This window comes from Diabrotica undecimpunctata, chromosome 6 (genome assembly GCF_040954645.1).
Source record: "Diabrotica undecimpunctata isolate CICGRU chromosome 6, icDiaUnde3, whole genome shotgun sequence".
Lineage (NCBI taxonomy): Eukaryota > Metazoa > Arthropoda > Insecta > Coleoptera > Chrysomelidae > Diabrotica > Diabrotica undecimpunctata.
Window position 1 is genome coordinate 117,341,968 of NC_092808.1, and position 13,789 is coordinate 117,355,756.

Below are 13,789 nucleotides of genomic sequence, written 5' to 3' on the forward strand. Positions count from 1 at the left end.
TTGAAAGCATTCTTTAGGGGCCCAAAAAAAGTTAGGTCAAGAGGTTGAAGCCTGTGTGAGGTATGAGGGGGAAGTAAAACCATAACAATCCCGTGTGATCTGCAGTAAGTATAAATCTCCAAATAAATGTGACTCCCATGGTTATCCAATACGAGAAGCACTGGATCTTCTTTCGATGCCTTTATATGCTGACAAAAATGTTTTATCTAGTCGAAAAATAACTCTTCATTTATCCAACCGTTTTTTGAACATCTGTAGATTGCTCCAATTGGGCTTCCTCTCATTAATTGTGGATTCATACGTATTCGAGGGAATATGAACATAGGAGGGACAAACTGTCCTGAAACATTTACAGCGCATACTATGGTAACATTTTTCCATCTTTCCCAAGATATTACGTATCCCACTTGCTTTTGACCTTTTGGTGCCAAAATGTTTGATGGTTCTGGACCGTAGAAATGCCTGTTTAATCTACATTAAAAATTCGACTCTCAGGAAATTTGAACTTTTCCATAACTGAGCAGATTGTTAAAAAATCGTTCAACCTCATCTTTATTGAATGCAGAAATGCGGTTTTGACTAGTACCTTCGGGTTTTCTAACACTAATGTCTGGATGACGCTTTAAAAAGAGTTCTAACCAATCTTCACCAGCGATCTTCTTTATCGAGTCGAAACAGTGTTTTATTTTATTCTCTTCAGCAAACTGGTATGCTAAACGCCTTAGTTCCGATAGTGTGACCCCAAAAAACATATTCGCCAACTTTTTAACATGGTTGGCTATGGTGGATTCCTGTTCATCATTAAAAATTGGTTTCCTGACAAGTTTTATTTTTTTATTGGACTTTAGTTTGTCACGTAGAGTGGATTCTGGAATATTTAATGATCGACCTACTTCTCGTATTTTTCGTCTAGATCGTATAGCAGTGATCGCAGCTTTTAGTTCATCTTCTGTCCATTTTGATGTTTCAGTTTTCCGAACGTAAGCACGGGGCATTTTGGAATCTCAAATGCAATAAAAACACTATATCAGCAAAAATTCTTACACGGGGTAATACCGCGCAGCACGAAATTACCCCGACATAATTGACCGGTATTCCCCCTAAGTGAGTAACCTAACTTAACTTATCACTGTTAGTTAATGACTAAATAAAATGCATTATTTTTGTACGTGAAATTATCTATACATATAAAGCAAAATAATCACTGAATAGTTTTAATGAAAATTAATAACAGAAGCACTTACCGCTTGTTAAAGATGTCGAAAATTACATCAAAGTCTTGAAAAACAAACAATCTGTGACCTTGTCTAAACCAATACTACGAATGCACATGCGGTCATATTACAAACATGTGGTCGGCTAGCAAATACGAGACGGCGCACTGTGTTGAATGTTGCAATACTTACGCCGTATTGACAAGATACTGATGCGCGATATTCCCCCGTGCGCGGTATTCCACCGGTTTCCCCTAATTAATCTTCTTTGATAATTTGTTAAATAATCTTTAAACTTAAATAAAGTTCTATTTATTCTGTTGTCCAAAGGTTCTAAACTAGTGCCAGACATAACGCTTAGTAAAATCAGATATGCAATAGATAAGATGAAAGGCAATAAATCACCAGGAGATTATGGACTAGTTATCGTATCCCTCAAGAACAGAGCTTGCTCAAAGAGCAAGCTGGATTTCGATCAATGTTTAGCAGTAACGACCACCTGCAAACGATAAAACAACTTATTAAAAAATCCATAGAATACTGTACCGAACTTGCTTATATAACGGTTGCATCTCGAGACGACCATGATCTGCCTTCGAGAACGTTCCGGATGTATCGATCGGGATGGAATCGAAGCGATAGTGCAAGTGAATAGAGGTGGACTATTCCAGAATATTCTAGTACATAATAACTTTTATATGTAAGTAGCGCTTTTATGAGTTAAAGTTAGTTATTAAGATACTACTGTACTGTAAACTTATAAATAAATATATTTACATAAATTAAAACCACTCGTTTTATTTAAATACGGTACAGTGGTGTCACGGTGTGAGATTTAAAAATAAATTCAGCAGTGACTTTTGAAAAAGACTTTTGAACTTTTGAAAAGTATTGTTTGTCGGAAATATCCGCATAGTTCCGTAGTGATCTTTCTAAAAAAAAAAGAACATTTAAAAAGTACGTGTGTGCCTGACCAAAGATGCTGCTCTAGCACAACTTGCAGTAAAACAGTTGCGTGAGCAAATAGAAGGATGCAGTTTCTCAAATCATCGAAGAAACTTTTAGAAAAAATGATAATAAATTCGAAAATATTTCTACAAGATTCGACGAGAAATTTGAAAATGTTTCGCAAATGATTGAAGAAACTTCACAAATTATTAAAGAAACAGCTAGACAAAATGACGAGAAATTCAAAGAAGTTTCTAGAACGTTCGATAAGATACAGAAAAATGTAAACGGCGTAGAAGACAAGAGAAGATCAAACAGCTAGAGAGCATGGTAACTAATACAAAACTGCTACCACCAGTTAATGCAGTAGTTTTAGACCTAGTAGTGAAAGAAGAATCATCTAAAGACGAGACGACACATCATATGAGATTCAAATTGCCACTATTTAATGGAAAGTCTGCTTGGTCCATATACCATAGACCATTTGAAGCTATTGCGACAGTCAATCATTGGACAGAACAAGAAAAAGCTGTTTCCTTGACTGCTGCTTTACGAGGTGATGCTGCGGATATCCTAAGATCAATTCCTAAGGGTAAAGAAAAATGTTACCACATCTTGTTCATTCGACTAGACAAATGTTACGGATATTCAACGATTAAGTGAGAATTTGCAAGAATTTGAAGCAGATGTTGCTCGAATAGCGCGGTTGGCTTATCCGGAGGTACCAGACAACATTTTGGAAGAAATTGCTGTAGATACCTTCGTCAATGGGTTGAGAGACAGTGAACTACAGAAAGCTTTACGACTAGGAAGACCGAAAATTCTAGTTGAAGCACTCGCTATTGCCTTGGAACATAAAATAGTTAGTCAAACTTTACAGAGCCATCGAGTAAGAACCATTGTTCTTACTCGAATTGTGGTGACGTAGGTCACATTCGCCGTAATTGCAAGAAAATGATACAAGTCAGAAAACTAGGACGGCTCGATACCAAGGGGCATCTGCGTACCACGATAAACACAGCCCCCATAGTAACTGTTAACATTACGTCCATTGGTGGAATTCATAGTTTGTACATCGAGGATCGTATCAATAATAAATGTATATCGTTTTTGGTAGATGCAGGTGCAACACGAACTATTGCACATCCAGAAGCAGTACGAGGCCATCTTAAATTATCGCCTGCAACAGCAAAGCTTAGAACAGCAACTGGTGAGATAATTAATTCATATGGCGAGGATAATATGTCAGTATCCATTGGCCAGACCACAGTGAGACACATAGTATTAATTGCAGAGATCTCCGACGAGTTCATATTAAGAATGGACTTATTAAGAAAGAAAAGTTGGGGCTGTATTGAATGTCAAAAATGGAGTTCTCCAGATCAGTGGTAAAGAGTTGCCGTTTCATGAAGACAAAGAATATGTTATCAGCTTACTAACTACTTGTGACGTAACAATACCCGGTAATAGTAAGAAAATTCTGATGACCAGACCTGATGGTTACTGTCGAGAGGGAAAATTAAGGATGGTCGAAGATGTGGACAATGCCGAGTTCCTAACGGCAAAAGCTTTGGTGAGAGTTGGCGAGATGTCGTTCCTGTAAGAGTTATGCATTTAAAAGGAACTGCTATTAAGTTAAGTAAAAGAACTTTGATCGGACAGGGTGTAAATGACTTCCATTTGCGAAAAGAGATGAAGCCGAAGACATCATCAAAGATATCAACAAACAAGGGGTAATTGAACCATCAAACAGTCCATGGACATCACCAGTAGTGCTAGTAAAGAAGAAAGATGGTTATACGCGTTTTTGTGTTTACTACCGACAGCTCAATGCGGTAACTAAAAAAGATAATTATTCTTTGCCCAGAATAGATGATACTTTTGATAAAACTGCATTCTCGATAGGATCAGGGCTTTGGAAGTTCACGGTTATGCCCTTTGGTTTATGTAATGCCCCTGCCACATTTAAAAGATTGATGGAGGCAGTTTTAAGAGGTCTAACATGGAAAACATGCCTGGTTTATTTAAATGATGTAATTGTGGTTGGAAGATCCTTCGATGAACATGCCAATAATCTGACAGAAGGCTTTCAACGATTGCGGGCAGCAAATTTGAAGTAAGGTCCGAAGAAATGTCACATGTTTTGACGAAAACTTGGGACATATTGTAGTAAGTAATGGTGTAACAGCTGATCCTGAAAAACTTGCAGCAATTAAGGATTGGCCCGTACCAAGAGATAAACACGAAATTAAAAGTTTCCTTGCTCTATGTACATATTACAGACGTTTTGTCAAAGGATTTTCCAACATCTCCAAGCCATTAACAAAGTTGACAGAAGAAGGCAAAGAATATACATGGAGCGAAGAGTGTCAAAGAGCTTTAGAACACTTACAAATGGCTCTGATTACTGCACCGATTGGCTCTGCAATTGTGATTTTGCTTGGCCCGTCGTTCGCCAGACGTAATTGGCGTAAGTGTGTGCAACCGGAGTTATCCAAACCTCCCGTAAGCGGCCTTCAGTTTTATTTGCGTTTGGGTGAACGTCGTGTTTCATCCTTACCACATAAAATCATCCTAGTACAGACCTCCTCGTTGGTAGAGCTGGGAATCCATATTCGTTGGATCAGAAATACTAGCACTTTTTAGAGCAAGCACCCTAATTCGGCGAATAGTGATTGCTAATTGTATAGGGTGTATCCGATTGGTAGTGTGCGCCATATTCGAGCTTTTGTCGGTCCCTTTAGGATCCTTAAGTCAGCGCACCAGGGCAGTTACTAACCAGTCGGATTTTTCGAACTCCTTTAAGACTGTACACCCTTCCAGTTTCCTGGAAGCCTTAGTTTTTAGAGTAATATTAGTATCTTAACGTAGATCCCAAATTATCTGTGGTGGTCATCTGCGTTGTGGTACTAACTTCGCCACGCAGGCAGGTATGGATACTCACATACGAAGGCTACGCTGCCGAGGACCCAGACGAGATGATGACAACATCTGCGGCATTTGTGAGCGCGCATTTAAGTCCTGAACTGGAGTGCGTCAACACATGAGCCGCGCTCATCCTGATGCGTACAACAGGGAGCTCGAGCGGAAGTACGAGAATCCCGGTAGGCTGGTAAGATTCACCGACGAGGATCTCACCCGGATGGGGCAAGAGGAATTCCGGTACGAGGGCCGGTTCATTCTGAAGTATTTGATGAAAATCTTTCCTGATAATACTAAAGAAAAGATCGGGCTCGGGCTAAGCCAGAATACAAGGAGTTCCTCGAAAGTCTTAAGGAGGAAGAGCGACGTAGGAATCGGTCTCCGAGTATATCACCGCAGAGTTTGTCACTGCGAGTGCCGGGAAGCGAAAACAGCAACCAAAACCACTCAAGAATTCGAATTACTTTCATCAAGATCGCCTACAGATGACGAACCAATTTCAGATCAGAAGGAACCGCCACTGATCAGCCATGCTGTAACAGAAGCGGAAATCCTCGGGGCCTTACAAACCATCAAATCTCAAGCAGCAGGTCCTGATTTCATTAAGATCCGAGAGCTGCGTAAGGTACCTGTTCAGAAATTGGTTCTAGTCTATAATACCATGCTCCAGTTTGGTGTTACTCCTGAGGTATTGAAGGATTGCAGGACCGCTTTAATACCGAAGGGTGGCGATCCACTGGAGGTAGGTAATTGGCATCCGATAACCACATCATCAGTAATGATCAGGGTGTTGCATCGTCTGCTAGGGAAGAGGCTTGCGGTGCTAGATTTCCACGAGCTTCAGAGAGGCTTTCGGCAGGTAGATGGCGTTCTATTGAACAACCTAACGCTTCAGACGGCAATCAAAGAACGAAGAAGAGGCCTTCGTCCATACAATATTATATCCATTGATCTACGCAAAGCTTTCGACACGGTCTCACAACGATCTATAGAACGGGCAATGAATCGTTCGGGTTAGATGCTACATTTAAGCGGTATGTGGTGGACTCGTACCTGAATTGTCGTACGAGGGTCGCTGCCGGGAACAAGTACACATCGAACATCAAGATGAGTAGAGGCGTCAAACGGGGAGATCCCTTGTCGTCCTACCTCTTCAACATGGTGGTCGATGAGCTGGTTGGATACCTTGGCCGAAGGTATAATGCTCTAGGACAGACCAGGGTAGCCTTCAACGAGCTGCAGACACAGCTCGATCGTATTAATCGAGCGGGGCTTAAACCAGCACAAAAGCTGCTGGTACTAAAACCGTACTTGCTACCGAAGTATATCGACATTAGCAGAGTCCAACCATCAGCATGAAGACGTTGAAGGGCTTTAACAGGTCTGTGCGTATAGCCGTTCGGAAGTTTCTGTCCCTCAATCGTACGTGCGCCGATGCTTACATCCACGCTCCCACAAAAGAGGGTGGCCTGGGCGTCATGGTTATGGCCATGCACGTCCCGGCTATCATGAGAAGGAGACTGACTAAACTTATCAGCTCAGCGACTGTACGACGTCGTTAGCCCTCAATCTACCATACATGTCACGTCTCTGGGAGAAAATACTTAAATGGACCAGAACATTTTCGGGCAATTCAGCATCGATCGCAAGTGGATTGAGCCAAAAACTTGAGGACAGCTATTACGGAAACGGACTTCGCCAGGGCTTTTCACATTCAGAAAGCTCAGCCTGGATAAGCAATCCACTGCCCTACTGGTCGGGGAGAGATTTTATCAAGGCAATCCATCTGCGAGGAAATCTTCTACCAAAGAGAGGCATCCCTTCAAATCCACCACATGAAAGGAGGTGCCAAAAGGGATCCAAACGTAACGAGAGCCTTAGTCAAATTTTGTAAAAGTGCCTCGCAGCAGATTGGCACTGAATCAAGAGACATGATCAGCTCGTTACGTACCTACGAAGAGCAGTGAAAAAGAAAGGGTGGATTTGCGAGGTTGAGCCGCGAATTAGATACGCCGATGGGACTCTGAAGATACATGACCTGGTCGCGCAACAGGATGGGCGGGTAATTGTCGTGGACGTTGCCATCAGCTGGAAGGGTCCTGAACCCCTAAGTACAGCCGCCGCCAATAAAACGGCGCTGTACACAGAGCCTCGGTTCCTTCAGACCATGCAGACCCGATATAAAGGGAAAACCATTTGCATGGCACCTTTAATCGTTGGAGCTCGAGGAACATGGTGTCAGTCGAATTCTCGTATCATGGGAATTTTAAACCTTTCTAGGTTTGACGTCCGCAATTTTATCACAAAGTCAATTCAAGGTAGTATCCATATTCATAGTCATTTTATGAGGTCCTAAAATAAATGACTTATGAGAATTTCACTTCGAGTATATATTCCGGCTTCTTTCCTATCGTGGGGTCTACGTTCGTCTAGTTAGGGTTTTATCTATTGACTAGCGTAGATGTTTGTGTCATCCTTTTATGTTATGTGAATGACCCATTTTACTACTTTTATCTTTACTATTTTTTAACTTTTTTATATTTTGGAACGGGGAGGAACAGACCAGCAGGTCGGGTCGGTTTTCAGATGGCAGGGGTTTGGTTGCTTGATGATCGTAGCCACTCAGCCGGCATCGCCCGGCCTGCAAACTAAAAGAGGTTATGGGTCCACTCTGATACCTAGACAGGCAGGAAAATTTGTGTTTGATACCGATGCCAGCAACATTGCAATAGGAGCTGTTCTCTCTCAAATCCAAAATAGACAGGAAAAAGTCATCGCTTACTTTAGCAAAGTCTTGTCGAAACCAGAAAGAAACTATTGCGTTACCAGGAAAGAATTGCTAGGCGTAGTGAAGCCAGCATTTCCATAAATAATGGTATGGCAGAAATTTTCTTCTTCGTACGCATCTCGCCGCTCTAAAATGGCTCCTACAGTTCCGTAATCCAGAGGACCAGATGGCAAGATGGATAGAACGATTACAAGAATATGATTACGAGATCTAATACAAGGCTGGAAGAGTTCACTTAAATTCTGATGCTCTTTCGAGACGGCCGTGTAGTGCTTCCAGTAGGCCAGTTGTAATCACTGTCTTAAATTAGAAGAACGACTTTGCCCTGTGAGACGAACCACCGTCATTAATGATCAATGGCAGCCTCAAGCTACAAGACGCTCAAGCAGATGATCCATGTATAAAAAGAGTATTGGATTGGATGCGTCGAAGTGAAAGACCTTCTTGGCAAAACATTAGTGCATGTAGTCCAGAAGTCAAGTGTTACTGGAGCTAATGGAATTGCCTAGTGCTAAAATATGATCTTCTGTATAGAACCTTTGAGAACAATAATGGTACAGAATCTAAGCTTCAGTTGATTGTACCTAAAAGTAAAGTGTCAGAAGTATTGCATCAGTTGCATGACGGTGCATCAGGTGGACACTTTGGTATTACGAAGACTCTGCAAAAGGTTCGAGAACGGTTCTATTGGGTGAACTGTAAAGATGATGTAAAAATATGGTGCCGGAAATGTGAACTGTGTGCAACCAGTAATGGCCCAGTTGGTAAAAAGAGGGCACCCATGAAACAGTACAATGTTGGTAGTCCTATGGAAAGAGTAGCAATCGACATTGCAGGTCCACTTCCTGAGATGAATGATGGAAATAAATATATCCTGGTAACCATGGATTATTTTACGAAATGGACTATGGCCTATGCAATGCCAAATCAAGAAATCAAGGGCGAAACTTCGAGTCAACCCTTTTCCAAAACCTAGGTAAATTGATTGGTGTCAATAAGACCAGAACAACACCCCTGCATTCTCAATCAGATATAATGGTCGAGAGGATGAACCGAACGATGGGTAAACACCTGTCCAAAGTTGTATCAGAACATCAAAGAGATTGGGACCAGCACATTCATTTATTCCTAATGGCCTACCGCTCAGCCATGAATGAAACTACAGGTCAGACTCCACCCTGTAGATTTGCTGATCGGCATGCTCAGATCTAAGAGGGGAGCAGTGTACCGAACTTGCTTATTTCGACGTAGCCCATATAACAGTTGCATCTCGAGACGACGATGATCTGCCTTCGAGAATGTTCCGGATGTATCGATCGGGGTGGAATCGAAGCGATAGTGCAAGTGAATAGAGGTGTACTATTCCAGAATATTCTAATACATAATAACCTTTATATATAAGTAGCGCTTTTATGAGTTAAAATTAGTTATTAGAATACTACCGTACTCTAAACTTATAAATAAATATATTTACATAAGTTAGAACCGCATTTAAAAACGGTACAATACAATACAACAGACTCCTGGTATTACTCTGGTTTGACTCGATAGAACTAGATAGTATAATTGAAGCATTAAATAAAAATCGCATTAATAGCCGTTATTACTAGCCTCCTCAAGAATTTCTCTCTAGTCGTACCTATCTATCGCCTTTCTCGGCCAAGCATGTATCCCCCTATTTCTCATGTCTTCATCGATGTTATCAAGGAACCTTATTCTGAGTCTTCTTGTTCTTCTCTGACCAATGGGTCTATCAAGGAGCGTCTTTCTAGTTGGATCATTTTGTTCCTTCCGCATTACATCCCATATCCACGCCAGACGTCCTGTCTTAATATGTTTTACGATATCAGGTTCCTGGTGTAATCTATAAAGTTCGAAGTTGTATCGTCTTCTCCACACTCCATTGTCATTAACTGCTCCATAGATTCGCCTTAGTACTTTTCTTTCAAAACACCATAACATGTTTTCATTATTTTTTGTTAGAGTCCAGGTCTCTGAACCATATGTTATGTACAGTTTTATTTTTGTATTTCTCGATATAATTGTGGATTTAAGGAGGAGATTGAGCCCAAGCATCTGTTGGCCGTGCAAATTCTTCGGTTTATCTCTGCGGTAGTATTATTTTCAGTGTTAAGGAGCGCTCCCAGGTATACAAATTCGTTCACTGCTTCGATGACGTTGTTTTCTATAACAAGTGGTCGTAGGATATGTGGTTGCGTGCTTATTTTCATATAAATCGTTTTGTTGGTGTTTATTATGAAACCCATTTCTGTAGCTGATTCTTTTAATGCTACATACGCCCCTCGTACAGCGTTTTCCGTTCTCCCAACAATATTGATATCATCAGCATAATCCAGGATTTGCACTGATTTATTATATATTGAACCAGTGGTTGTGATTTATGACACACGTATTACTTTTTCCAGAGCCAGATTGAACAGTATACAGAAGAGAGGGCGAGAAAGCGTCTCCCTGACAGCCCGTTATTTGTTTTAAAAGATTTAGACAGTTCCCCCTGAATTCGTACTCTACATTCAACTTACAAGCCTGGTATTTTTCTACTATCCGTTCTGCATATGGTGCCATACGGTGACATATTACTGTGGAAAATATTTTATACGCTGCATTTAAAAGCGTAAATCCTCTGTGCATATTTCTTTTATAAACTGCTGTAATGCCATTATGGTATCATGGCCACCTTCTTAATATAGTTCAGCTGGGAGATTATCTATTCCGGGTGATTTGTTTCTGGCTAGATTTTTAACTACATCTTTAACTTCAAGAATCGTTGGTGGTTCCTCTTCCCTCTCGTCTGTTCCCTTACCTCATTTCTTTCGTCTTCCAGGTTTTCTTCTTCTTCCTTTATATTAAGTGCCTGGTTAAAGTATTCCACCCATCTATTCAATACATCTTTACTTGTTGTTAATAGGTCGCCATTATGACTTCTGCATTGTCTTGTGGTTGCCTTGAATTCTTTTCTGTTGATGTTAACTTTCTTATAGAATGCTCTGAATTCTTTCTATCTATTCAAGTTTTCTATATATTTAAGTTCCTTATTTAGGTGGTTTCGTTTTGCCTACCTGCCGGCAGAAATTTCTAGTCCCCTACGCTTAAAGACCTGTTTGGCGGATAAAAGACGATCGGATAAGTTCTGAAAGGTCAACGCCGCTTCGAGAGTAACTGTATTTTATATTTAAGGAGGAAATTTTGTTGACAACAGTTAGTCTGAAAAATAACATCGCGCCGAATTTTTTAAATATAACGCACGTATTGTAATAAATGTAAATAAATTATATAATTATTAGTGTGAAATAAATTAGTTATATTGTACAAATAAAGACTTTAAACTTGTAAGTGTTATAAATGTAGAACTTCTGATAATAAATAAAGACAATAAATTAGATTAATAAACATACAACAGTATCCTCTTTTCTTCTCTTCTCTTTGTCTTATAATTCTCTACACTTGTTCTAGTTCGTCGAATAAGCATCTTTCTGTAGGCTTAATTTTTTTCTGTTGTGGCATTCTTGCATTCATCGTCAAACCAATGAATTTTACGGGCACAAATTTCTGTTCCTATTTCCTCTTTCGCTGCTGCTTGAATGTCTTCCTTTATTCTGGTTCAGTAGGAGTCTATATCTGTCTGGGCCTTCTTCATTTACATTTTGATTCCTTAGCCTGGTGGTGATGTTTTTCGAGTACCGTTCTGCAATTGTCGCATCTCTCAGTTTTTGAATCTGCTGCTAAAAAGAAAATCTATATTAAGACTGTAAGTCAAATATTCATCCAGTTGTTACATATGGAAGTTAAACATGGACTATACAACAGCGGGAAATAAATAAGTTACTAGTATTTAAAAGGAAGGCCCTTAGAATTATATTTGGACCCCAAAGAGATATATTGACAGGAGAGTGGAGAAGGCGCCGCAATGCTGAATTGGTGACTCTCTATGGTACTGAAGACATCGTCAAACATATAAAAGCTAACCCGATAAGATGGACAGGTCATGTGGTAATATCAAAGAACGACAGAGTGCTAAAGACAGTGTTTTTTGAGTGACCAGACGGTAGAAGATCAGTAGGCCGTCCCAGAAAAAGGTAGAAGGATGATGTTGAAGATCGTAGAAGATGGAGGGCTAGAGTGGATGCGGTGAAGACTCACCCCGAGTTGTAGAGCCAGTCAAGAAGAAGATTTATAGAAATGCGACAAACGTAATGAAGTTACACGAAAATAGTAACGAAATAAAAAATTTAAACAGGTGTCAAACAGGGTGACACACTATTACTAAAGCTTTTTATAACTGCCCTAAAACGTGATTTTAAAACCCTTGATTGGGATGATAATGGGATAAGTGTCCACGGGGAAAATCATATTAGTCAGTCGCAATATAACCTGAGCTCTGCTGATGACATAGTTTTGATATGAGATCACCTAGGGCGAAATCAACACCATGTTAAAAGAACCGGAAAGATCTTGCAAAGAAATTAATTTAAAAATAAATATCCCCAAAACAAAACACATGACAAACCTCGTGACTAGTATCAATTAAAATATTCAGAAAAACGAAGTAGAACTTGTTGCCTGCAGTGAACTTAAAACGGGCTGATCTTCGGGCTACTACTTCATAGATCAGAGATCTATCTATCTAGTCGCAAGCCCCCATCTCTTGCCGTACTGCTCATCCATGGGTCGATCAGATACCAACGTATTATGTGTAAGTAGTAGAGTCTTTTAGAATTTTAAAGTAACAAGTTAGACTTTTTGTTTTTCTGGCCAGAAGGGTCAATACCTGGACCATAGACCACTAGATAATTTCACATTGAAGTGAATTTAAGTTCGGTTGTCTGACCCGCTTGGATATCTGACCAACAATAAAATCGGACAGGCTTAAATAAAAAAAACTCTGAACTATGATATTCAAAAATTCGTAAACCTGATATTAATAAAATCAAAATAATGGAGAAAATTCTTTATTTATTTCATAATATCACCTTCCATTGTATGTATAAACACTTTAATTAATGTATCTAGAATATTTCGAAATTTTTTTCTTAAAAACTCTTTCCACTTTTAGGATTAAAAACACCCAGACAAGTTTTTGGAGTTAATGTAGGTGGCAACGTTGGGATAAAGTTGATCTTGGCGTTAGGCGCATGACGAACAAAGGGTTATTTGGGGTCATTGGGGAAATCGATAAATTTGGTCACATTTTTAGTTTTCCAGACGTTGCCGTAGGTTAGACCAAACTTTCTTTAAACAAACTATTTCAATGATTGTTAGAGAATGTTATATTAAAAATATACAAACGCTTTTTTTTCTATCACAAAAGTCTTCAGTTGCAGATTTTAGTTATTTTTACTTTTACTTATTTTATTTTTAAATGGATGTGATGAATTTATTATATTTTGTCCATAGAGGAGAATAAATCTAGGGTGCTCGGTAAAAGAAGTATAAGTCAATTTAGTTAACTTTTCAGGAGAAGCAAAAAACGATAAATAATTTTGTTCTGAAGCTAATTAATTGTCATATCTCCTAAATCGTAGTACACAGAATTGTTATACATATTTACCTATTTTACTTTGTAAATACTAATCTTGAACAAAGTAGGTATATATATATATATATATATATATATATATATATATATATATATATATATATATATATATATATATATATATATATATATATATATTAAATAAATGGAAATTACAAAAAAAATGTGACTTATATTATTTGGACCACACATACCAGATGACTTATACTATTTTGTTTAGTCCTAAAAAGCTGTTGTTTATTAAAAAATAAATAAATGAAACATATTTATGCAATATTTATTCAGATGAATCTTCATCATCTGGAATCCCATCAGCAGCATCAGTTGTCTTTAAATTTTTATAAAATTCGCGAAATACTG